The sequence below is a fragment of the Macaca mulatta genome, chromosome 15 (assembly GCF_049350105.2).
Source record: "Macaca mulatta isolate MMU2019108-1 chromosome 15, T2T-MMU8v2.0, whole genome shotgun sequence".
NCBI classification, from domain to species: Eukaryota; Metazoa; Chordata; class Mammalia; order Primates; family Cercopithecidae; genus Macaca; species Macaca mulatta.
This window is the reverse complement of record NC_133420.1, coordinates 1,743,298-1,769,539: the sequence shown is the minus strand read 5'-3', so window position 1 is coordinate 1,769,539 and position 26,242 is coordinate 1,743,298. Positions and strand designations below refer to the sequence as shown.

The window sequence follows — 26,242 nt, the reverse complement described above, 5'->3', positions numbered from 1 at the left end:
GCTGTTTTGGTTACTGTAGCCTTGTAGTATAGTTTGAAGTCAGGTAGCGTGATGCCTCCAGCTTTGTTCTTTTGACTTAGGATTGTCTTGGAGATGCGGGCTCTTTTTTGGTTCCATATGAACTTTAAAGCAGTTTTTTCATACGAAAATTAATTCAAGATGGATTAGAGACTTAAATGTTAGACCTAGTACCATAAAAATCCTAGAGGAAAACCTAGGTAGTACCATTCAGGACATAGGCATGGGCAAAGATTTCATGTCTAAAACACCAAAAGCAACGGCAGCAAAAGCCAAAATTGACAAACGGGATCTCATTAAACTAAAGAGCTTCTGCACAGCAAAAGAAACTACCATCAGAGTGAACAGGCAACCTACAGAATGGGAGAAAATTTTTGCAATCTACTCATCTGACAAAGGGCTAATATCCAGAACCTACAAAGAACTCAAACAAATTTACAAGAAAAAAACAAACAACCCCATCAAAAAGTGGGCAAAGGATATGAACAGACATTTCTCAAAAGAAGACATTCATACAGCCAACAGACACATGAAAAAATGCTCATCATCACTGGCCATCAGAGAAATGCAAATCAAAACCACAATGAGATACCATCTCACACCAGTTAGAATGGCGATCATTAAAAAGTCAGGAAACAACAGGTGCTGGAGAGGATGTGGAGAAATAGGAACACTTTTATACTGTTGGTGGGATTGTAAACCAGTTCAACCATTATGGAAAACAGTATGGCGATTCCTCAAGGATCTAGAACTAGATGTACCATATGACCCAGCCATCCCATTACTGGGTATATACCCAAAGGATTATAAATTATGCTGCTATAAAGACACATGCACACGTATGTTTATTGCGGCACTATTCACAATAGCAAAGACTTGGAATCAACCCAAATGTCCATCAGTGACAGACTGGATTAAGAAAATGTGGCACATATACACCATGGAATACTATGCAGCCATCAAAAAGGATGAGTTTGTGTCCTTTGTAGGGACATGGATGCAGCTGGAAACCATCCTTCTTAGCAAACTATCACAAGAAGAGAAAACCAAACACCACATGTTCTCACTCATAGGTGGGAACTGAACAATGAGATCACTTGGACTCGGGAAGGGGAACATCGCACACCGGGGCCTATCATGGGGAGGGGGGAGGGGGGAGGGATTGCATTGGGAGTTATACCCGATGTAAATGGCGAGTTGATGGGTGCTGACGAGTTGATGGGTGCAGCACACCAACAAGGCACAAGTATACATATGTAACAAACCTGCACGTTATGCACATGTACCCTAGAACTTAAAGTATAATAATAATAAATTAAAAAAAAAAAAAAGTAAGCATTTAACAAGCCCATTACGATTTAAAGGAAAAAAAAAAAACGGTATTAAGTTCCTGGGTGCAGAGGCTCATGGCCGTAATCCCAGCACTTTGGGTGGCCGAGGTGGGCGCATCACCTGAGGTCAAGAGTTTAAGACCAGCCTGGCCAACATGGTGAAACCCTTTCTCTAACGAAAATACGAAAATTAGCCAGGCATGGTGGCGGAAGCCTGTAGCCCCAGTTACTTGGGAGGCTGAGGGAGGAGAATCACTTGAACCCGGGAGGGAGAGTTTGCAATGAGCCAAGATCGTGCCATTGCACGTCAGCCTGGGCGTTGAGTGTGAAACTCCATCCCAAAAAGAAAAAAATATATAAAGTTTTCCTTCCAATGAACCTATCATTCAGCCACCGAGGTATCCTATAGCTACTTATTCAGCCATGAGATACACCACAGGCGATATAGGCGAACAGGACACAGTTCTTCCCTGAAAGAAGGCTGCACCCTCAACAGAAGGGAGGCACATACTCCGAATGGAATCGGCATAGGGAACAGATGCTGCTGCAGGTGAAACTGGCTGCACAGAGCACCCACTCAAGTGTCTGAGAAACAAGGAGCCGTTGGTGCCATCACCTTCCATACTTGAGCTGGGGCAGTGGGGAGCCTGTCATCACCAAGGACGAAAAGCCCCAGAACCACACAACGAGCTTACAAACTCACCGAGGCGATGACTGAGCAATGTGTGTGGAGTGATGCGAACACACAGATGTCAGGGCCACGCGCGGCGTTGGTTTTGTGCATCAACCTGAGCGTGCCCGGGGTGCCCAGATGGCTGGTTCTGCATTATTTCTGTGTGAGATGCATGTTTGCCTCTGGACTGAGTGGAGACCCATCCTCGCCGGCGTGGGGGGCACCACCCTATCCACCCAGGGCCCGAGTAAAACAGCAAGGCGGGGAAAACTGGGTTCACTCCACCTGTCTGGCTGATGGGCCAGTGACATCTGTCTTCTGCAGCCCGTGCTTCTGGGTCTCAGCTCCTCAGACCACGGTGGGATCCGCACCCTCCGCTTCTCAAGTCTTCAAGCCACACCCTCCCAGGACTCTAGCTTGCAGCCTGTGGGTCCTGGGGCTTCTTGGACTCTGTAGCCCCTGCAGCAAGCCTCGCCCTGGAGACACACGCACACCCGGCTGGCTGTCTCTCTGGAAGCCCTGACTAAAAGCCGCCCCTAAAAGTGGTCTTCAGAATTTCTTTCTAGCCCTAAGATCCCAGCGCCCCTCCTACAATTCTAGGCGGAAAGGTGAACGGAGACCAATGGACAGAGGTGTGTGCGAGGACACGCCAGGCAGCAGCACTGGGCAGGAGGGCACTAACGCTCACTAAGCAAAGAATCAATGTTGCTTGCCACAAAAATGAGAGCAGTAAAGATTTCTTCAAACAGAAATGAGTTTGTATCATGATTTGCTCTTAATACATAAGAAAGCATAAAAGTAGGCCTATTAACAATTACATAAGTCTTTAGAGGCCCTTGAACTACTTCTGCCCCGAGTCCTTCCCTTGCTATTGATGGAAATATGGGAGAAACCAGGAGGTCTGAGCGTGGACCTGGCCGTGCTCCCAGGGGCCGAGGAAAGCACCCATCTGTCCAGTCTTCCCTCCACCCCGCGGGGTTCCCTCTTACCCAGACTCTTGGGCTGATGCGGCTCATGCACTCAACAGCGCCATCATTAAACGTTTAGCTTCGCATCACGAGGGCCTCCTCTGGCCTCTTCTGACCACTCCTGAACCTCCAGTCAGCATTAGTCTGCAGGACACGCGTGGACAAAGTTGATGGATCACGGCCTCCAACGAGCAAGGTGCCAGGCAAGGAGTCGGAGAGCCGGGGATGGAGCAGCCCTCACCCAGGGAGGCGAAGGCCAACAGCGGCCACCACCGAGGACCTCCCTTCCCACCCTGAGGGCAGCTCACCCAGGGAAGCGAAGGCTGACGCCGGCCACCACTGAGGGCCTCGAGGGCTCTCCCCACCCCGAAGGCGGCTGCGATCACATTTTCCCATCGCACCAAGAGACCCCTGTATTGAGCACAAACCTTTCCAACCTTCGAATCAATAAGGAATCACAACACAGACATTCCCTCAATCCAAATGGCCAGCCCACAAAACAGACATGCAATCATACACATTGTCTGTGGGAAAATCAGTCAGTCTCTGGGGCCTCGCGCCAGGCGTGTGGGAGCATCATGGGGAGACGCCCCAGCCCCAGCCTGGCTCCTCCCTCTATAGCTCCTTTTCCCTCCTCTTCCCCCCGCCCCTTCCCACCCCCTCCTAGCCTCAGAGGCTCCTTCCTCAAATTCTTTCCCCTTGATGAAGTCATTCATGCCCAAAATACAAGGCAAAGTCATGGGGGCTCAAGAGAAAATCCATACCGTGGCTCGCGTTTTAGATTCTCATAAGTTTGAGAATAACCAAGCAAGAATCTTTGGCATCTGAATGGTCTGAAGGATTCTGAGCTCAATGTCCTGCACTGGCCCGGAGTGGATCATGGGTGTCTCGGACATCTTCACAACTCTACACCAGTTATTTTGAAACACACCAGCAGAATAGAACCATGTGAATAGCTGCTTCTCAGTTAAAAGTAGGAAAACACTCCAAAAGCTGCCCTCAAGGAACATCCTTCCCATGAGGAGTTTTCTGCATCGGGCCCTTCAGGCACAGGCAAGGCCCCTGGGCCCAACTCCCTCATCCCTGCGTCATCAAGCAGCAAAGACAGTGGGGAATAAAGCAAGTGAAGGAGTCAGTCCCTCACAAAACGGGCTCCAGAAGCCACAGCTACTCTCCCAGTGTGGGAGCCAAGTTCAGAGACCTGGAAACACCAGCATTCCCAGGGAGGAGGGCAGAACAATGCCATTTCCCCCTAGTTTAGGGAGACACCACCCCACGTCCTCTGGCCTTAAAAGAGGAGAGACTTCACATAAATGATTTCAATGACTCCACCACACACAGAAAGTGGGCTGAGGGCTAACACAACCATATAAATGCCTGGCAAAAACACACTAAATGAACACACAGATAAGCAAGGTTCTCCTGTTATCCACCAAATATTCAGAAACAAATCCAGTAAGCAATCTCTTTGCAATCAAAAGACCAATTCAGAGGTGCAGATTAAAAATAAACATACAACTGAACCCTTAATACACCAAGAACCAAATTCCACGGAAGTGTTATCACATCACCACCTCCCAGCTGAAGGAAGCAGCACTGGCCACTGACCAGCTGTTCACTCGTGGATCAGTGAACGAAAGGCAGTGCTGTCCAGGACAATGATGAGATGTTAACCTGAAAAGGGCAAAATTGCAGAGGCTGGAGGGACCTTCCAGGTAACCCGTCCCCCTCAGTGGACAGAGGACCCCCGTGGGACCACAGAGCCCAGAGCTCCAGTGTGTTCGGGGCAAGGACTCAACTGCAACCCTGATGATGTCCGAACGCCTTCTGCCCTTCTGTGTCTCTGCCCCACTAACAGGGAATCCGTGAATGCTAAGGAAATGTAACACATTTTACAATACATGTAGATTTTTAGCAAATTAAAGATAAACAGTGACAAACTTTGAGAATTAACTAAAATATAGTTCAGTGAATGCCCAAACTCAAAGCTAGTCTCCAAGAGGTGATAAGCTGTGTGTGGTGGTTAACGCCTGTAAATCCCAGCAGTTGGGGAGGCTGACGCAGGAGAATCACTTGAGCCTAGAACGTTGGGGTTGCAGTGAGCTGTCATTGCACTACTGCACCCAGCCTGAGAAACAGAGTGAGACTGTCAAAAACAAACAAACAAAAACAAATTAAAGGAGTTCAAATGAACTCGCCCATACCCTTTAAATTTTCATTTGGGTACATGGGGTGATCTAGTTCCTTTTTCCCTTGCAATACATGAATAATCTAATAATTAAATATAATCTAACAATTACATGGGAAAATTTAATTATTTTCCCATTTCATTATTCCCTATCTCAGGGAAAAAGTTAAAAGTATTCCCTATTTCAGGGAAAAAGCTAAAAATCATTTTAAACCTTCCTTCCACAAAACAGTATACTCAGTCATCTCTATCTGCTTGATCATGTGGAATTCAGCTTCACATGTCTACAATACGGTTTTTGTTAAACAGCGTTTATGTAGACAGGCGAGAGAAAGAAACACTTGGTCTATGTAGAAGCAGCAGAAGACACGTTTTAACAGAAAAGGGAGAAGATACCACCGTGTGAATCTGGAAATTCTGTCGTCATCTTGTCCACACACACAGAAAACACCCAAGCACGTGCCTAGTGTCCAACAGGAGCACAGAAAGGACAGGGTTCCTCCAGTTGTTTAATGACCAGCCCCACTTGTCACCGCCACATAACAAAATCCGCACGGCAACTTCAGCACGTTTCATTCACGATTCCACGGAAATCAGGCTGAAGAACATACAGATGTTTTGCCCACATTTAAAAATCCAAGTGTGGGACTCATAGAAATAAAACACATCATGGGTTCACTTAACTTTTCCAAATTTTTACTTGGAGAAACCTATAAAGTTCTTGTCAGTTACATCCTTAAGTTTTTCAGTAATTTTTAAATGCGAAGGTCAGGCAAGACTTGTAAAGAGGTACACACATACGGCCCGGCGTGGTGGCTCACACCTATAATCCCAGCACTTTGGGAGGCCGAGGTTGGCAGATCACGAGGTCAGGAAACCGAGACCATCCTGGCTAACACGGTGAAACCCCGTCTCTACTAAAAATACAAACAATTAGCCAGGCGTGGTGGCGGGTGCCTGTAGTCCCAGCTACTTGGGAGGCTGAGGGTGGAGAATTGCATGAACCCGGGAGCCAGAGCTTGCAGTGAGCTGAGATCTCACCACCGCACTCCAGCCTGGGTGACAGAGGGAAACTGTCTCAAAAAAAAAAAAACAAAGGAGGTACACACATACATGCCATGTTCTTCTCTCAAAGAGACGGGCCCGTTTTTAAGATTCCAGAAGTAAATGGGGTTGTCATCCTGCTTTTGAGAGGATGGGCTGTGTTTTAAGCATGAACAGACTTTCCTCCATGCACCAAGGATGCACCATGGGGGCAGTGCTGCCGCCGCCTCCCCAGTCTCTGCTCAGGGTGGGGCAAGGGGAGCTCCGTTGTCTCCCGTATACACCGTCAACAGGCCAGGTGCTCAGGAGGCGGCTTCCAGGACTCGCTGTAGGCATTCGTCAGCAGGGCAGGCAGTGCCTCGTGCTGGTGGGCATCCAGCAGTAAGGGGGTCTTGCACTTCACTCCCTGGGCCCAGCCGCAGACAGAGGGGAAAGAGACACCTGTATCGTAACTCATGTGTATTTATAGATACACAGAGACTCTGCAGTGCAAGGTGCAGAACTAGAAGGAATCATGGAAATAAGAGGGAAGACATTTGGTTACGACTGGCAGAGTCACCTCAAGCCTCAGCACTTCCTGCCGGAGCCCTCACTGACCAGACTCCTCCAGGGTCACTGCCACTGCCTTGCCCAGCTCATGACAGGGCAGACAGTGACAGAGCCTCAGAACAACCTCCCACTCCTTCCTCACCAGCCCAGGGGATGAGCTGTTCATGAGTGTCCCAAAGCCTGAATGCGGGAACACAGAGGTGACTGAGCAGAAAGGGGGACAGCCACAATGGCCGCGGGTGTGCAGATATTGCGGGGCACCCCAGCAGCCCTTTCCGTCTTAAAGAGGATGGCCACGGGTGTGCTGATGCTCCCGCGTGACCCAGCCGTCCTCTCCACCTTATAGGGGAATGGCCACGGGTGTGCGGATATTCCCGGGTGCCCCAGAGCCCTTTTCACCTTAAGGAGATTTTCACAGTCTCATATCAGTCTCCAAACTCTTCAGTGAGGTTGGAGGAGTATCACTGTGGACCAACACTGATTGGCACCAAGTAAGGGCGATTTTATAACCATGTCTCAACCATGAAACAATCAGGTCTTTGGCCATCTGGTCTAAGCTTTTTCTGTAACAAAGTTGGATAATTTAGTTGAACTTTGGTTTTCCAAAGCTTGTTACAGAAACCACATCTTCCTAGGTGTGGCTCTGTGGTGTCACGTGCACACTTCAGTAGCCAGGCTTGCCAAGACTCACGGCACGTTACACGTTCACCTGAGAAGGCTGCTGAATCATTGAGGGCTCTGGCGTGCTCTGAAATGAATTTGCCACTTCAGCCTACACTCTACTCCCTTGTTTGGTTAAAGAAACCCAAAAAGCAGAATTTGTTTTGGCCAATCGCCTGCTGACCCAACTGCAGAGGTTTTAATTAGAGTACTTTCATTGCATCATAGAAAGCAAAGTCATATAGATCAACTCATTATTACCACTCCAAAGGTTTAGTAAATCTCCAGATAATCAGGCAAACATTTTAAGAAGCTACATTAAGGTTTACAATACTCAAAATTTAAAACTACATCCATGCTCCAAAAAACCACCATTCCCATTTTAGATGGCCAAATGCATATGAGAAAGAAAGAAACGTGCTGAGCGCGTTTTTTGGGTAATCTTATGGAGAAACTGCCACTTTAAAAATGGCTCTAGTTCCTGGCTCCAGATGGGTGTGGTGGGTTGCCTCACTCAATTTCAACTCCACCTGAAGCTGGGACACTAGAAATCCATTCGCAGACTCCACGGCACCAGAATTCCCACTTCTGGAAACAGCCAGGAATGCAGACCTGTAGCAGAGAATTCTTTCCTGCCCACCCTAACTGTCCTCTGTGGAAGGCGACAGTCAAAGACAAGTCCACCCCCCTAGTCGCAACTGCACCACGAAGAACCATTTCAAGGTGGGAAGTGATTGATCAGTGGGAACAGGCAGTTTAGCTAATCACTTATAAGGCAGAGAAGGGGGGTTTGAAGGCCTGTATCTGGTCTTGTCCTCGGTAAACGGTCATCCGCCAGTCAGCCTAAGCCACATGGGAAGGGGCTTCTTGCAGTAAAAGTGGGGGCGCAGTTGTGGGGAGGGGGAATGTCTTAACAATCACTGTTTTACAGGATCACAGGGCTCAGGCAATGTTCAGTATTGTCACACACCAAGGTTTTTACAGTCTGAAGAAAACTACAGTCCTAAAGTGTCAGTTCTCAAAGCCCTTAAGTTCCTCCTGCTAAGATTCCCAGAGTCTCCACTTCTTGCACCGAACCCCAAGTTGCACAGGCACCTGCGTCTTCCTCCTGCAGCAAATGCAGATAAGAAGCTGTGGCTCTGCTGCAGTAATGATGCCATGCAGCCCTAACACCACAGCAGAGCAATGGCTCTGGCCTGAATGTCCCCAAAACCTCATGCTGAAACCATCTCCGAAGGGATACATTAAGAGGTGGGGCCTTTGGGAAGTCCTGCTCTCAGGACTGGGGTTGGTGTCCTTGTTGGGAGGCCTAGAGGAGCCCTCCTGCTCCTCCACCACGTGAGTTCTGACGAGACGACCGCTGCCACGCAACACCTGTTGAGATGCTGCCGTCTGTGAGCCACAGGCCCTGGGGCACCAGATGTGCAGGTGCCTTGACCTTGGACTGCCTTGACCTTGGACTTTCCAGCTTCCAGAGCTGTGAGCAATAAATGTCTCTTTACAAATCACCCAATCGACAGCAGCCGGACAGAGACAGTAATGTCACAACATGAGTCACTTTCTCAGTGGGCCAGAGGACTCCCCATGAGCCACCACTGTAAAGCAAGAACTCCCTGGAGGATGGAAAGGGGTTCACAAGGAATTCTACCCAGCACCAGGGTGTCTGTCCTTTCTTGCAGGAAGACAGCTGAGCCATGGCAGGAAACTACAGGGTGGGTGGGGCTGGACAGTAATGTGTCACCTGCTCATCTAAGCCTCAGTCTCCTGCCTCTCATCACGACAGTGGGGGTAACACCCCCCTCACCTGAGCTGTTGGGGGAGGTAAGAGTGCTGGGTGATTAACAATTGTTAGTTCCACAGAAATAAGGCAAAGAATCTGCCCCATGTCTTATAAAACCAAATCAGCCCAGGAATTCCACATCACTACTAATTTGCATGGGAAAATACCAGATTCTCCTAAGTTCTGGCATGTCATTTGTATTAATAAAGTTTGCAGAGTTTTCACATACTAAGTATATAAAACAGGAAAATAAATCATGCAATTTGGAGGCTGAAGCAGGAGACTCACTTGAGCACAGGCGGCGGAGGTTGCAGTGAGCCGAGGCCTCGCCACTGCACTCCAGTCTGGGTGACAGAACGAGACTCCATCTCAAAAAATAAAAAAAAAAAAGATTTTGCTGCTTCATACTAGTAAAGTGGGCAGACTCTACATGCCAACTCTTATTCAAAGGTCGCCTAACACTGACTCAGGAACTCTGGCCCTGATGTGCTTGGAGTTTTAATCCTAACAGTGTTAAAGACCACTCCCCCAGGAGCTCTGAACAAGTACTCCAGGTATACGCTGAACAAGACCACACACTCTGACCGAAATCTAACTTCCCAGACCCAAACTACAGAACCACAGAAGACACTGCTTCTGTCCAACTTTGTGTTCTGCCATCGTTTGTGTCCATTATTTCCTACAAACCATCTCATTAGAATTTAGGGCACACAAAAGGCCGATACAACAGGGTCACTTTTCAAAGGTTTGGAGGTGAAGAACAGATACAATGCATTAGCTTCCTATTGCTGCTGCAACAAATTACCACAAATGCAAACCTCCTCTCAGCCCTGGAAGTCAGGAGTCCCAGGGCTGAAGTCAAGGGGTCAGTAGCTTGTATTCCTGCCTGGAGTCTCCCAATTCATAGAAGCCACCATGCAGCTTGACTCACAGCCCCACACCCCTCCTACCACTGCCCCGGCCTCAGCCCTGCACCCCTCCGGACCCTGCCCCTGCCCCACACTCGCCCTCACCCCCACAGCCCTCTGGCCTCTATCTCGTCCTCAGGTCTCCTCCTCTGAGGCAGACCCTCGTACTGCCTTCTCAAAAGGCACATGTGAAGACACTGGACCCACCTGGACAACCCAGGGTCCTCTCCCATCTCACTGTCCGTTACACTCACATCTGCAAAGCCTCTTTTGCCATGGAAACTTCATTATACTAACAATCATTTAACAAGTCCATTCTAATGATGTGAAAATTGGCATTGTTTTCCTCCTAATGAACAGATCAGTCACCCATGTAACCTATAAATATTTGACTATTAAATATACAATACTGTAGGAGACAGAGATGAGGAAGACGGTTCCTCCCTGAAAGACGACTGGACCCTAGACGGAGGGATAAACATTCTGAACAGAATCAACATAACTCAACATTTGAGTCGGAGAGGTCAAGCAATAAGACGTTCAAAGAAGCAACCAGAAAGTATGTACTGTGCCCGTAGTTCACATCTGCGCCTGGCGTCATGAGCACGAGCATGCGGACACGCACACAGGGCCCAAGTGTAAGATCAAATATAAGGAGCTTTCCACTGTAGTATTTAACTAGATCTTATTACAAAATAGCCTCCTGATTTTTATCCAAAAAGTTCTCTGTAATTAAGGAAATTAATTTTCCCCTAAAAGGCATTTTTCTAGCTATCATTCCATATAAACTAAATGGGCATATGAAAGAAAAAAGACAAGGCCGGGCGCGGTGGCTCAAGCCTGTAATCCCAGCACTTTGGGAGGCCGAGACGGGCGGATCACGAGGTCAGGAGATCGAGACCATCCTGGCTAACACGGTGAAACCCCGTCTCTATTAAGAAATACAAAAAACTAGCCGGGCGAGGCGGCGGGCGCCTGTAGTCCCAGCTACTCGGGAGGCTGAGGCCGGAGAATGGCGTAAACCCGGGAGGCGGAGCTTGCAGTGAGCTGAGATCCGGCCACTGCACTCCAGCCTGGGTGACAGAGAGAGACTCCGTCTCAAAAAAAAAAAAAAAAAAAAAAAGAAAAAAGAAAAAAGACAAATGTTTGACTTCGGGGGTTTGCCTACGACTTGAATAAGCATGATTTTCTTCTGGCCAAGCAGGGAGCAGCTGGACCAGACTGGAGGGAAGGAAGAACAAATTTCCACTCTGACCTCAGTTGGGCACCAGAGTCTTCCCTGTCAGAATGTGGGTGTGGTGCTTCCCACACACCAGCCTCTGACGAAACTCAGCCCAAGGGTGTGGGAAAAGGCTGTCTACTTCTGAAAAATCTACAAAGTGCAGACACATCAAAAGCTTCAGAAGACTGTAAACGGCCAAGGAGACCACTACACCCTTGGAGTTTACAGAAAATGGTCAGCATCACACGTGCCTGAAGTCCAGGGTCAGCTCCCGGCTGCCGCGACGCCGTGAACGCAGCCCTGGCTTCCCCTCTGATGCAGAGAGCTGGTCACTCTGCCGGCAGCACTCAGAGCTCAGAACATTCTAGAGGAAAGCAACGTGTTCCTTTTAAAATGGGGAACCGGGGCAGCACAACTGAAGCTCTACGACTGTCTCAACTACTGGGTTTCGGGGTAGCATTAGGAAATCGTGAGAATCCAAATCTCAATTTCATACAGATTCCAGATTCACTGCAGGTTCCAGAATTTCCTGAGACATTCTTCCAATTTATCACTCAGGATTCCCTTGCCAAAGCTAATAAAGTCTACATTCCTTACGGAAAACCCACCATAAGCACCACCACAAATAAGATCAACTGACTGACGCCCGCCCTTCGCACCAAACATAGAAACTGTTACTCACACAAGACTGTGCTGGAGGCAGCTCTCAGCTGAAGCCGAATCCGTGAGACTTCATTATCCCCCATTTTGGATCGAGTGTGAAGACTGTCAGCAAACCAGGGCCCCAGTGTAAAGCAGAGAACAGATCCTCTGATGCCTGCCTGAACATTTCCTTCCCACCTCTGTCTTGGATATTGAACACCCTCAGAGCTACTGAGTCACCCACATTTGCAGGTCATTTATCCAGCCACCAGGATAACACAATTATGCGATAAAAATGCCTTCTCAGGGCTGTCATACTCAACAAAGAAGCTCAGAGGGCTAGGTAAGCGCAAGAAAGGGGGAAGCGTCCTCCAAACAGACAAAAACCAAGGAAAATCGTGCAGAGACTCGAGAGAGAGCAGAAACACAGCCCGCTGTAGCCTTTCAGGTCCTGCTGGCCGCAGCCCTGCGTTAGGTGGCACCATTTCCACAGATGCATCCTGCTGGGCCCACTTGAAAGGTCCCGCTTGCGAGACACTCACCCCCACTTCCAGCTCCTGCAAGACCCGCTGCAGCCCCACTCCATCCTGGGGGCCGACTGTGCAAGTCTTCCCGGCGAGACCCCTCAGAGCCTACTCAGTGTCTGAGACTGGGAAGCACCAAGGATCCAGAAAGGCACAATCCCGTTCTCCTCGTGCTGCTTTCTGGGTTCCAAGTTGTCTAACGAGTCCTGCATAAACCCCGGGCTGGGGAGCCAGCCAGGGCCCAGCAGCACCCAGCTCATGCGCTCCACTCACCCCACAGAGGACCACGGAGGCCCCAGCACGCTCTGTCCGCGGGGCAAGACACCAGAAACAGCCACAGTTCAGGGTTCTGCCACCCGCCCCGCTGCCCTCATTACCTCCTGGGATCTGAATTCTCATTGGTTGCAAAGGTGATCCCACAGCTCCGCTGCCTTAATTACCTGCTGGGATCTGAAATTGTATTGGTTGGAAAGGGGATCTCATTGCTCAAGCACTCCCTGCTGCCTCCTTGCAAACATAAAAAATCCAAAACCCCTTGTAAAGAACGTTTACTATAACCTCAAAACAAGACACATCCCGAGACCAAGGAAGATACATACGCACATCTGACACCCGGTGGACGTCAGTGACCGACGCCACGGCTTCCGTGTGGCGTGTGAAGCAGGAGGCCTGTCACGGTGACTCAGGCTGGGGTCTGAATGGGGGTCTTCCAAGCAACTAGGCAACCAGGACGCACACCCCAAAACCCAAGTCCCCGCACTCATGTACCTGGCAGAAATGCTGCGTGGCCATCGACGCCAGTTGTGAACCAAGACCGATCTGTGTCCTGTGGCCCTCACAACGTCCGTACATGCCTGGGCCCAGCAGAGGCCCGCACGGCACCCTGCTCGCCTCCAGTGTGGCTCTCTCCTGCCAAAGGGGATGGCCCTGAAGTCCGTTGAGATTTCCAAAGCTCTACAAAGTCGTGCTTCCTCCTGCTTGTTCAGAAGGCCTAAAGCCCTGAAGACACCAGTGAGAATTGACCTAGCCTCTTAAGGCAGCTCAAATACCTAAACACAGGAACGCTGGACCTCTCTGCCCTCGAGAGCAGCCGATAACACACTGGGCTAAGCAGAAGGTACAGATGTCACATCCAGAAGCCAGTGGCGCTCAAGATTGCATTCCAGGAGCCGCCCATGTGAGTCCCTCCAAGGCTTCCAAGTCCCACTTGATTGTTTTCATCGTATCTCTATAACATCAGAGACATTATATCTCACGGTATCTATGAGATCGTCTCCACTTTTATGAGCACATATGCTCCCTGACTTACCATGGGATGAAACTGTTCCAATAAACCCAGCGTAAGCTGAAAATATCCTAAATAGAAAGTGCATTTGACATCATAGTTTCAACTTACAACGGGTTCATCCAGAGGCAGCCCATCTTGGGCCAAACAATGCACTGAGTGTGACTAGTTCACACCATCACAAGGTTGAAAAAAAAAATCAGATATGTAACAATTGGGAGCCAGGGACCCTCTGTATTGGGGCTCCTGTCTTCAGAGACAACAGAAACCTCTTCTTAGACAAGAATCACAATTTATAATCCTCAAAATGTTAAACTTAGTTTAACAATCTAGACGTTCAAACAAAGCCAAAGTAGGCCCACAAGGCCGTTTGTGCCCTTCACTAAGACGCACGACTCTATAATAACCCTCACCACAGCCCCTCAGGGTGGGTCCCAGAGGCAGTTGAGGCTTGTGGCTACGGACACTAACGAAAGCAAAATCAGAGTACGCAGGTGCAGTCAAGTCATATGACTTCTCCACTAGCATGTGCACAAATGTTCATCAGCAAATCTCATCTTCGCTTTACCTCCCTCCCATGACCTAAAAAGGAGTCCACTACACACACCCATACACACACACACCACTTCAAAAACATAATTAGTACTTGCATTCAATTCTGGGCATTCGGAATAGACCTAATGGGTGATTAAATCTTTCCTCCAACCCATTGCTTAGTCTTCTTAGAGGATGAAGGATTTTGCATAACACAAGTCAACATATAAAAGATCTGCTATAGAAACAGACTTTCAAGTGGTCCTCATTAGAGTGATTCAACTAATATACAAAGGACCCAACACACAGCACAGTGTATATTAGAAGAATGATTAATTTGTTCCCCTAAAAATCCTAATATCTACACAGAAAAAATACCCAATACACATTTTATCATTCTTTACCAGTATAGTCATACAAAGGAGTATCACAAAAGCAAAAGAACAGATTTGGTTTGACTCACAGTTCTAAGTTTAATATAAAATTGCTAAAACCACCAAGACAAACATGACTATGAAATATTTAACGATCTTCACCTAAATTCAAGTCACCATTCAACCACCAATACCTCTGCTCTCCTTACGGGAACTTTCCAAAAGTAAATTCTGGAATTAACAGGACAAAATTTTCTGGTGATAGAAATTAGGAAGAAATTGGTTGAAGGCCGTTCCTTGGCTGTCAAACTTTTTCTCAATAATATTTTGTAAAATAAAAGCATCAAACAGATCTTTACATTAACTTACAATCTATCAAGCAATACTGGAGCAAGCTTTAAATATTAGCCACATTCTGTCAGGGCTGACTAACATTAAATCAGTATCAGTCTCATGTCTTGTAGGATCCACAGCTCATCTTCTTAAAACCACTTAAGATTTCATAATTAACTCAATTAAACAATGTAAGTCATCTCCTTGATCTTTGACATGAAGGGGTAATTTTCCCCCAAAATAGTACCTCTTTCCTTGACATGATTTAATCTGTGGTTAGAGTATTTAACAGGATTTCTTTCCTTCTTAGAAAATAAAATATACACCTTTCCAATATGAAAAACTCTAACTGATAATGCCATAGCTTACCCAGGTCAAAAGCATTTTTTTTTTAAGTTAAAAAAAGAACCTAACTGCATCTTTGGACCTTATGTGAGGTAGTGTCCAGGGCCACTGGGACCCCTACTTGGCCAGTGTAGCTGGGTACCAATTAAAGACAGAAACCCAAGCATTCACTCAAAGCCCCTTCCCAGCTGTTCATCCTAGTGGAAGAAGCCATGAGTACAAACGAATGCGGCATTCTACGGAGGGCTTTGGGGATAGGCTGCTTGAGAACATCAAAGTGGCTCACGTCCCCCGAGTATAAAGCCAGTGACTGCTCTCAGCTTCCATCCACAGTAGCCAAGGTCTGGAATCACCTGAGTGCCCGTCAACAGGGGATGAAGGGAACGTGGCCCGAACACACACAGGAGCAATACTCCACCACACAGCGGAGAGCCCTGTCATCCGCGGCAGCATGGATGGAGTTGGAGGACATTACGTTAAGCAAACGAGTCAAGCAAGGAAACAGCGCATGTTCTCACTCATAAGCAGGAGCTGAGAGCAGATCTCATGGAGGCCAAAAGTAGGTGGTCAACAGGGCCCAGCAGAGCCCACTCATAAGCAGGATGGGCAGAGGCTGGTAATGTGCACAAACACACAGCCTAATGGGAACACGAGACCTACTATTGATAAATCAGCAGGGGGATGGCAGTGGGTCATCTACTGTGTATTTCAAAACAGCTAGGAGAGAATAACTTAACATAACCAGCACAAGGAAAAGAAACTATTTAAAGTGAAAGACATCCCAAGTACACAGATTTCATCAATATAGGGGTGAATCAAGGTATCACATGCACTCTGAAAATATGTACGTATATCATGTATCAACAGAAACAAAAACCAATGACAGAACCATTTGCGAAGCACGTGCAGGAGAAGAATGGGAAGCCTGACATGGTGTGGCTGTGTGTCCCCACCCAAATCTCATGCTGAACTCTAACCCTATGTTGGAGGTGAGCCCTGGTGGGAGGTGATTGACTTATGGGGGTGGTTTCTAATGGTTTAGCACAATCCCCCAAGTGCTGTCCTCATGATCGTTCTCCTGAGATCTGGTTGTTTGGAAGTGCATGGCACCTTCCCCTTCACTCTCTCTCCCCTTCCAGCCATGTGAAGACATGCCGGCCTCCCCTTCACCTTCCACTCTGATTGTAAGTTTCCCCAGATGTAGAAGCCTGTACAACCCACAGAACTGTATGCCGATTAAACATTTTTTTTCCTTATTACCCAGCCTCAGATAGTTCTTTATAGCAGTGGAACAACAGTACAGTCCTCAGGACCAGCAATGTTTTCCTTCTACCCAGCGGCCAACAAGGTCCTACACCGTAGCTGGTTTTCCAAAGCTTTGCCAGAATGCTGAAGCTGTTTTGGGGATACTAACTTTCCCCACCTCTGGCAAACCAGATGGGGCATCCTATTTGCCTCTTACCACCTTTCTCAGAGAAACCCCACCTCTGAAACAGCCTCCACCAGGGGCCTCCTTCAGCAGCAACAAAGCTGAGTGTTCCTTGCACTTCCCTTCTTCTGAACAAGTAAACATCTTAAGCTTGTTTTTCCATCTTCCCAGCTCATTGAAAAAAATATCTTATGCTTTCTATTTTCCTGACACACACACATGGAAGAGAAGTGCCGTGAGGGCAGGGGCTCTTGTTTTCCCGGATCTGAGCCTGGCCCTCAAACACTAGCCGAATACTAACACGATATCCAGAGGCAGAAATGCAAATATCCATATGACTTCAAATACCCTAAGGACCTAACAGGCCGAGTGGCCCATGTAACTATGGTGTGCTGGGCCATTCAACTGGTGTCCAAATCCCTGTCCAAGTGAGCTCTTTAATTTCGAGACTTTTCAGACAGCTGTTTTGTTGTTGTTGTTCTGTTTTGTTTTTATTAAAGGGATATGTTACAATTATAATCAAGAATATCCCAGGCCGAGTGTGGTGGCTCGTGCCTGTAATCCCAGCACTTTGGGAGGCCAAGGTGAGCGAATCACCTGAGGTCAGGAGTTCAAGACCAGCCTGGCCAACATGTTGAAACCCCGTCTCTACTAATACAAAAATGAACCAGCCATGGTGGCAGGCACTTATAATCCCAGCTACTCAGGAGGCTAAGGCAGGAGAATGGCGTGAACCAAGAGGTGAGGCTGCAGTGAGCCAAGATCGTGCCACTGCATTCCAGCCTGGGCAACACAGCAAGACTGTCTCAAAAAAATAAAAATAAACCAATACTCCCAGTTAGTTCTTCACCAATGTCAGATACCTCAGTTTAAAGAAAAATATGAAAGCATGTTTTTATATTTCAGTGTTGAATTTAACCATATCTTTTAAGAAGATATGAAGATAGAACTTCCTCAAGGATTGGGGGAAGAGAAAAGCAGTTAAGAAAATCTTAAAACCTCAGGAGAAAAACAAGTATGGGCAAAACTTTTTCTTTGCACTTTGATTTCAAAAGAACAGAGATGCCCAAATTATGAACTCTCCCATCTGCATTTTATATTCGTCTGTGTCCTTTGAAAGGCTGGAGATGGGATCCCAGGTTCCAAAGTGCCTGGCCGTGGCTCACATCAGGCGGCATCTTTCACAGCCGTTTACTCCCCTGACTCTGCCTAGAGAGCTCTGTGGCCCAATTTACAAAAAAAAAAAAAAAAAAAAAAAAAAAAAAAAAAAAAAAAAAGTCCTAATTAGTCACGTTCATCACTTTCAGCAGAGTCTCAAGAAATGAGACAAATATTGAGACTCCACAGAAGCAAGTACTCTCTTCCAAAAAGTCAAGTGTCAGGTTCCCATGAGCCAGGCAGCTTGCTTACAGAAAGCACTGGCTGACTTGCTGGTTGAATGTTAAATGCATTTAAAATGTTAAGTGAGCAAACGCCCCTCCTAGTGGGTGTGCGCGTTGAGCTGGCTGCAGTAGTGATGCAGACCACGTTCTTTCCTTTGGTTTTGCTTCAAGCAGAGCACCCCACACCCAGGAAGAGGCCGAAGGACGGCATCGAGGTCTAGGACAGATTTAAGGAGAGCTGCAGGCTGACTGCCTCATCTGCAAATAGTCTCTCATTTCAGAGAAAATCACTGAACAGAGTTCATAACACGTGAATTTTTAAAATTCATATTTCTAATTTCATCCCATTAGAACTTTTGAACCTCCACCTCCCACCTAGAGAACGTCAGCTCAAGCCGATCACAGCGCAGTGCCATTTTCTATAAATAATGTGCACGCCTGCATCTGAGCTGAGATGTGAATGTCTGGAATGTGCCTGCCAGGCCCAGGAGGAACTGCAGCAAGTGTGGGGACACAAGCTGCTAAGGAATCTGATTTGGAGGGAACTGGAGGCAACTAAAACTAGGTCCACTGGTTTTTCTTGGTAAGGTTTGACCAGGCAAACTGTTATCACTGTTGCTAATTTATGGTAATTGGCATGGGGACTTAACAGTAAGTAATTAGAGCAATTACAGAATTTGCTACTCAATTACAATGGCACAGATTCCTGAGAATGGAAGAACTGTTGCCCAGGAATAGAGTTCAAGAGGTCCTCCCCATGCTCCGAGGAACATGGCATTTCCACGCACCCCTGCTTTGGTCCCTGGCCACCACCATCCTGATCTCGGCCATCTGATGGCATCAGTCCCCAAAGCTGGAAACACCTGACACCTCTTGTCACCCTCCCATCTGCCCTGCCTTCCTCCAGTCCGGGATATTCAGGGATGCCCACATACAGGACCAGGAAACCAGGGTTATCCCAAACCAGTGCCTGCATTCAAAGTCCTCCACGGCAACACAATCACCAATGGCCAATACTCCCAGAACGTTCCACCTCAAAACGGGAGCACATCTGGATTCAAGCTGACAATGCTGCATTCTCTTTGCCATGTACACATGGAGGCATGTCAGGTTCCACCTAAAGGTATCAGGTTCCACGCTGCTCAGGAGCCCAAAGCTAGTCACTCTGCATGATCTCAATTCACCATCCACAGAGAAGCCTGCAGTTTTCCTCTGGTGCACGGTGTGGATGGTGGATGGTGGATGCATTTCCCCTGAAGACTCGGAAACAGAAGCCTGGCCAAGGAGGCCAGTCACCCCAGCCCCTGCAAGGCCCGGACGTGACCCTCTGCTGTCTGCACACAGTACCCAAGTCTAGCAGTGCTGGCTCTGTGGTGGGATCCATCTGGGCCTGCAGAGGACCCGGGGCACAGGAACCGTGCAGCCTGGCTGCAGCCGGAGGCCTAAGGGATCCCCACGAGGCTCTCCAGCCTAGGTGCCCTCACCACAGGCAGAGCCATGCAAGAGAGTTGCCTGCTGAACTGGAAACGCCCCAATCTGCTCAGCCAACACAGAAAGACAACAGCCACCTACAGCTGCTGAGCCCCAAAACGTGGCCACTGGGCCTGAAGGGTTGAATCTGGAATTTAATCTGTGAAGTTCTTTTCAAATGTGTTTAGCTATGTAATCAAATCTTTATTCTAATTAAATTTAAAGGAGCCTCTGGCTATGGGCTCCCTTGTCGGGCTTCACAGCTCCAGGGAGTAAGAATGGGAGAGAGAGAGGCCCAGAGCCTCTCTGCATTCTCCACGTTAATTCAACAAGTCATCATAAGGAAAGGCACTCCAGCAGGAGAGGTGTACACGGGAAGAACTGGGTTGGCCCTGACAAGCATGACCCCCATGGCATCACAGCTGCCTCAGGCAACAGGCAAAAGACAATGATGCCCACCTGGACAGGCCACCGGATGTGATGATGCACCCCCAAGCCCTAGTCCCACAGTAGCCAGAGACCACCTGCTGCTCATCCCGGGTGAAACAGGCAGAGCTACCGGAGCCCTCAAAAGCAGGAAGAATTAAGGAAGCGAGTCCCACGACACACGTGACACTCCTTGGAGACAGACACAGGCTTCGTTGTGAAAGTGCAGAGGACGGTGGAGTCCCTAGGCAGGCTGCTTCTTCCAACGATCAGGAAGAAACCAGATCCATTTCCTTGTAGGAGAATCATTTGTACCGTGATTAGACAGAAGACAGAAGGTGGCTGATGTTATCAAATCATCAAGCACCTCACGGCTGCTTCTCCAAGGAAGGCCTGGAAACTTGCAGCCACCCGCGTAGGGGCCGCAGTGTTTACAATGGAGATACGGGTGACCGAGGTCTGGCTTCCTCAGGGAAGCTACATTTGAACTTTCACCACTGAGGAATCGGTCATTTACAGTCACTCACCCTCAATGCAGAAGAGGGCTCAAGACACTGCACCAGACTTCAACACTCAGGGTTGGGGTTAGGGTCAGGGTCAAATTCACAAGTTTTACAAGATGTATTTCCTTGGGATGCCAGAAGAGATGCAGCTTCACACCCCCGACCTCCATGGTTTGCTTAGCCCCTTCACCAGTGGATCTCACCAACAGATGACACATCCACGCCTCATCCATGGCAGCACAGAAAACCACTTGGAAGACAGCCACTCCCACCAAGCTTCCTGACTTTGGTGTTTAAAATCTGCATCATTTAAAATCTGCATCTCATACGTGAGATTACACTCCTCCGAACAACGACATTGCCACTGTCATTTCACCCAAAAGGGCTTTAGGAAGTGACACGCGGTCCAGACGCCAGAGGTCGCCGGCCGCCTTACTCTAGCCTAATTCCTTTGTGCCTGTATGGAGGCTTCACAGATACAGCCCATTAATGACTGTATGAGAAGCTCAGGGCATAGACGAACTCAGTGCTGAATTTTCTCCATTTATCACCCTTTGTTTTGTCCAGAAGACAGCTGAGAAAGGCGGGGGCAGATCATCTCCTCGAGTGTAATGACTCTAGCCACTTCTCTTCACCCCAGGTCACCACTCAGTCAACACCCTTTTGAGAAACCAAAGCAATTCCGATCCCTTCACTCTGGGTTCCAAGCACTAAATTCCTCCGTTTTATCAATTAGATTATCAAGCAGCCGTTTGTAATCTGGACTGCAATCTGATACGAAATTTAAAGCTAATTTAAGTTGCGGTAATAGCTCCTATTCACATTATAGATAAGGCATGAATGAAAACTTTAATCTGTTCATAGGACCAACTTTGTAAACAAACCAATTATTCAAGCAATGATTGTCTTCAGTTAGATGCAAATTACTTTGCTCATAAAAGATTTTCCAGTAGGAATTTTTAAATCCATGGTCTGTCTTTTCTGAGCCTGTCTCTGCACCTTCCCCTGAGTGCACAGCAGGACTTCTCAGGGCATCTCATCAGCAGACCCACTGAAGAGAATAAGCCCGCAGCCCCCAGCCCCCAGCCCCCAGCCCGGGAATCAAGTCCGAGCCCCAGCAGCCCCTCGTCCAGCCGGGGCTTCCTCACCAGCACAGCACCCAGAGGTCTTCCAGGTTTAATGCCAGGTGTGCGTGGAAAGTAGAGTGCTGGAAGGAACACAATAGACATTCAACAATGCAAATTCCCCCCTGGAACAGCCCAGCAATCCTCTGTACCTTCCCCCAAAGTACCCATGCTAGGCAGGCGTAGAGTCCAATGGGGGTGCCTAGGAATCGGCATTTAACACTATTCTGATGAATAAAAGTTTGAGAGGTCGGTCAGCGAGAGGCTGTCGTGGCCTCCACTCATTTGCAGGCTCTGAAGAGACACAGATTCAGGTAACAGGCCAGACAGGACAGGACAAGGATGAGGAGGTGGAGGGCAAATTCCATGGACCACCATCCGCCCCGCCATCCCCACTGAGACTCCGTGATTTAAAGAGAGGCAAAGCCAGGGAGAAAAGATGCCCGCACCACACGAGCGACTGAGATTTCACCTAAAGCACGCAGCATGTGGCTGAGGGCCAAGGTTGGGCAAGCCAGGAGCACAGAACGGGGTTCACTGGCCCAGAGGTGTCTCCCACACCCACACCCCGTGCAGACCTCCCAAGCACTGCCTGTGTCTCCTGCCTGGTTTAGTTCCTCCCCGCCTTCTACTGTGTTGGTTTCTCAGCCGCCACCCACCACCACACAACCCTCTCTACAAGCTTGGTGGACTGAAAAGAGCGGGGGCGGGTAAGATCTGGGCTCTGGGGCCAACGTCCTGCCTGAGACATTAGTTCCAACCCACCTAGCTGTGATGTGAGCCCCCGAGATTTCTCAAATGTGAGATGGGAAGGTAACTGAACCCACTCACCAGGACGGCTGTGCAGACTGAGATTACATATAGCCACACCTCGGCATCCACCACACGTGGGACCCCAGTCGTGTTGCCCCTGATGGGAATCCCTCTATCTATGCCCCTTCTGCTACCAGAGCCAACTCCCAGCAGTAGCTGTGGAGGGTGCATCCTCTATTCCCACTCCACTCCACTCCCCTCCCATCGCTCCACGCCGTGACCTGCCACGCAGCGGCCACCAGCCAATCCGGCCCCACTGGATAACCGACCACCAGCCCCCCCTCACTTTGGGGCGTCTTCCACTTGCAGTTCCGAAGCAGGCCGAGAAACCGCCCTCAAGGGCAGTCACCTGTTCCTTATTGCATGTAATGACCTGCCACGCAGGACCACCAGCAAACCCAGCTCCACCATCCAGGCTCCTGTGGATTAACCGAACCCCCACCCCCCAACCTTGGAGCGTCTTCCACTTGCGGTTCTGAAGGGGGCCGAGAAACCGCTCTCAAGGGCACTCACCTGTTTCTTATTGCATGTAATGACCTGCCAAGCAGGGCCACCAGCAAACCCAGCTTCACCGTCCAGGTTCTGGTGGGTAACTGCCCCCGTCCCCCGCTTCCTCCTGGGGTGTCTGGGAGGCTCAGAAACTGCCCTCCACGGGCACTCACCTGTTCCTTATTGCACTAATACCTCATTTACAGAAATCCACTTTGACTTTCCAGCACTGCAGTTGTGACAATTTAGCAATCCTGCTTGCAAGCTACAAGAGCTTGAGGTCACGTCCACCTCACCAGTATCCCAGAGACCCAGCACTATCCCACTGTGTTTAAAATTCCAAAATACTCCTTCAAAATGCTACTGGCATTTGCTTTGCACATAAAATGCTAACAACCTTCAAGTGAAACAAATATCTTCAACAGTTTGGTACAACGACATGTGAGTTACACATCTGCCAAGTTGTAAAGCCTCATGCATTTATAACATTTTAGGTACGGTCAAATGGTTCATTAATATAAATTATGAGAATCTCTAAGAAACAGGTTTTTTCTGGCATTAGATGACCTAAGGAAAACTGGGTTCTGGCTGGCTTGCGGGCCTGTAGAGGCAGACATATCTGCTGACACAACCAAGCTCCTTCCCACTGATGTGGCCTCATCCCAGGCCCCTCACCCGGATGCCTGCAGGCCCCTGGAGGAGCAAGCTGACCTGTCCACATTTCTCAAATGCACAGCTGTTGCTCACACTGCAGATAGAGTTCAAGGCACGAGCAGGCCACCATGCTAAAAATACCACGCAGCGTCCACGCCAGGTGACGGTGGTTTTCACTCCATCCCAAAGCCCCAGGTATGAGTTTACAGCCATGATTACCACATGGATTTTTAGACCCTCAAGACATACTTTGTTTCCTTTTATGCAACAAAGTTAAAAGACTATCACTCAGATATAGGCTCTGAAACTGTGGAATAATTATTTGGGAACAGAGCCTCTGCCAGATCAGGATTAGCACTTGGGACAACACCCCGTGACCTCGGTCCACACAAACCCATCCAGACCAGAAGCCTCCCGCACTGTAATTTCTGTGGATTTCTGTAAACGAGGTATTACTGCAATAAGGAATAGATGAGTGCCCTTGGAGGGCAGTTTCTGAGCCTCCCAACCACACGGCCACGTTCAGGCTGAAGCCGCACCACCTCCAGAAACACTGTCCCTCGCCGAGGTGTGCCTGGCTTCTCCCTTTTTCCAAAACTTAACAAAACCTGAAAAGGACAGGTCTGTGTAGAAAAAGACAAACTACTTGCGATTCCTCTTCCCAGTTCAGGCTGTAGGAAGCTCGTCTCGGCCCTCACCGTGTTCTGACTGTGGCTTGGTTCCCATAAGAAATAAAGTCAGAATTCTAGTCCCTGTCTCCTGGGCAGTGTGGCAGGCATACATACCTTCAGTTATATGAGGAAAGGCGTGGCGAGCCCCCTTCCTTCAGTAAAACTGCACAGTTCCCAGAACCATGATGCCATCTCCCTCACACCACTGTGAACACCTGGACAGAGCACATTTCAATGCGTGCACATTTGTGGGCTAGTTTTCTATTTCTCCACTAAATCACCCCAAATTTAGCGCCCTAAACTCTGACTTATTTTCTCACATTTCTGGAAGCTGGAGTCCAAAACAGGTCCCACCATCTAACGTCGAAGTGGCGGCAGGGCTGGCTCTGGGGAAGCCACCGTCTCCTTGCCTCCCGCAGCCTCTAGAGGCTTCTGCATCCCCTGGTCCATATGGCACCCACTGTCTTCAGGACCCACAGCGGCTCTGACGGCCCCTCAACTGGAAGACGCAGAAATGTCAGGAGCCCGGGAATCTAGTGCTAAGGCCAAGCCTCCCCACCCTCCCAGCTCCTCACACACTCCCGTGTGAGCTAATATAGATTCCACTTTAACTAGTGTCACCTGTGTAAGGGGTACGTGCCCAGCTGTGAACTGCTTAACCTCGCCCACACAAACCCCGAGAATAAACTCACAGGCCATGGACCACTCCACAAGCAATAAGTGACCACCTGCTCAGGGACCTCCATGCCCCAGCAGAGCCCTCCGGTACCTCCTTGTGAGCTCAGACTGGCAGCAGGGTTCTGCAGCGCCACAGGGCCCTGGATAAAAAAGACAGCTCCCATATCGGGAGGCACCGCCCGCGGTTGGGTTCCCAGTACTTTAATAGCCCAGGTGGACAAGCCGGGGCGCATGCAACCCCATCACCAGAATAACGGCTGCACGTGGCGAGTGCACGGGTGGCCACCACTCAGCCCAGCTGGCCGCGCTAAGCACATCACCACCGTGACGCCCAATCAGATTGAACTGCTGGAACAGTCCCAGCATCGGCCCCCAAGAACATTCTGGATCACAATTCAGAGTAGTGATTGCGATCAGGGCCACATGTGGCTGAATGTTTTTACAGGAGGACACCACAGCTGGACTGACGCCACAGCTGGATCTGGCTGGACTGAGAGCATTTCCCACTGTACATTCTTACAACACCATTTTATTTGCGCTTTATTAAACTTCTATGGCTTTCTTCTGCTTATCTACTTTATGGGAGTGTTTCTTGTTCTTATGACTGCGGTGATACTTCAAGCTACAACTATCAATGTGTAAATTAGTTTGGAAGTCGCCTTATCATTAAACATTTCACAAGCTAGCAGTCAGAGGCACCTAACCCGGAGGCCTCTTTTCTTTTCTGAGCCAAAGCTACCTTGGACTCAAAGAAAATGGCACATGGAGGGGGGCTGGATCTCCAGCGCCCATTCCTAGGGAGCCCCCTGGGGAGCAGATATGGAGGGAGAAGCCCTGGGTTATGGCACTGTCGTACTAAAGAAAAGTCTATTTGGGTAATGTAAGCACCAGACTTAAGAGATTAAGCAAACCATGAAAAGAAACTACTAACCACAGCTTCTCCAAAACAGAACTAAACTCCCTTCCTTTAGTTTGAATTGGAAAAGCAGAAGTGATGATCAGGATACAAAAAAAAAAAAAAAAAGAAAGAAAGAAATGACACAGTATCTGAACACAGGAGAATAATCAAGGGCCACTGTCTCTTCCTGTGTCAGTGGGAGCCTCGCATCTAAGCTGGATTTAGAAGGTTGCTACTTTGGACTGAAAGGTATCCCCAACTCTAGTTTGTAAGCAAGTGGAGCAGAATGCTTCAATTATTTCAAGGTTTAGCGGTAAAGCTTTGCAA

General features: G+C 48.7%; 2 long non-coding RNA genes across 2 annotated transcripts in view; both read right to left on the bottom strand.

Moving 5' to 3' along the window:
* Positions 1-26,242, bottom strand: part of LOC144334907 (uncharacterized) — a 119,184-nt gene that overhangs the window by 41,107 nt on the left and 51,835 nt on the right. The window lies entirely within an intron of this gene.
* On the bottom strand, positions 5,520-24,555 carry LOC144334906 (uncharacterized). Its single transcript, XR_013405161.1, has 2 exons — positions 24,454-24,555; positions 5,520-6,724 (listed from the first exon to the last, which is right to left on the bottom strand). It is a non-coding gene; the product is annotated as an uncharacterized LOC144334906 (long non-coding RNA).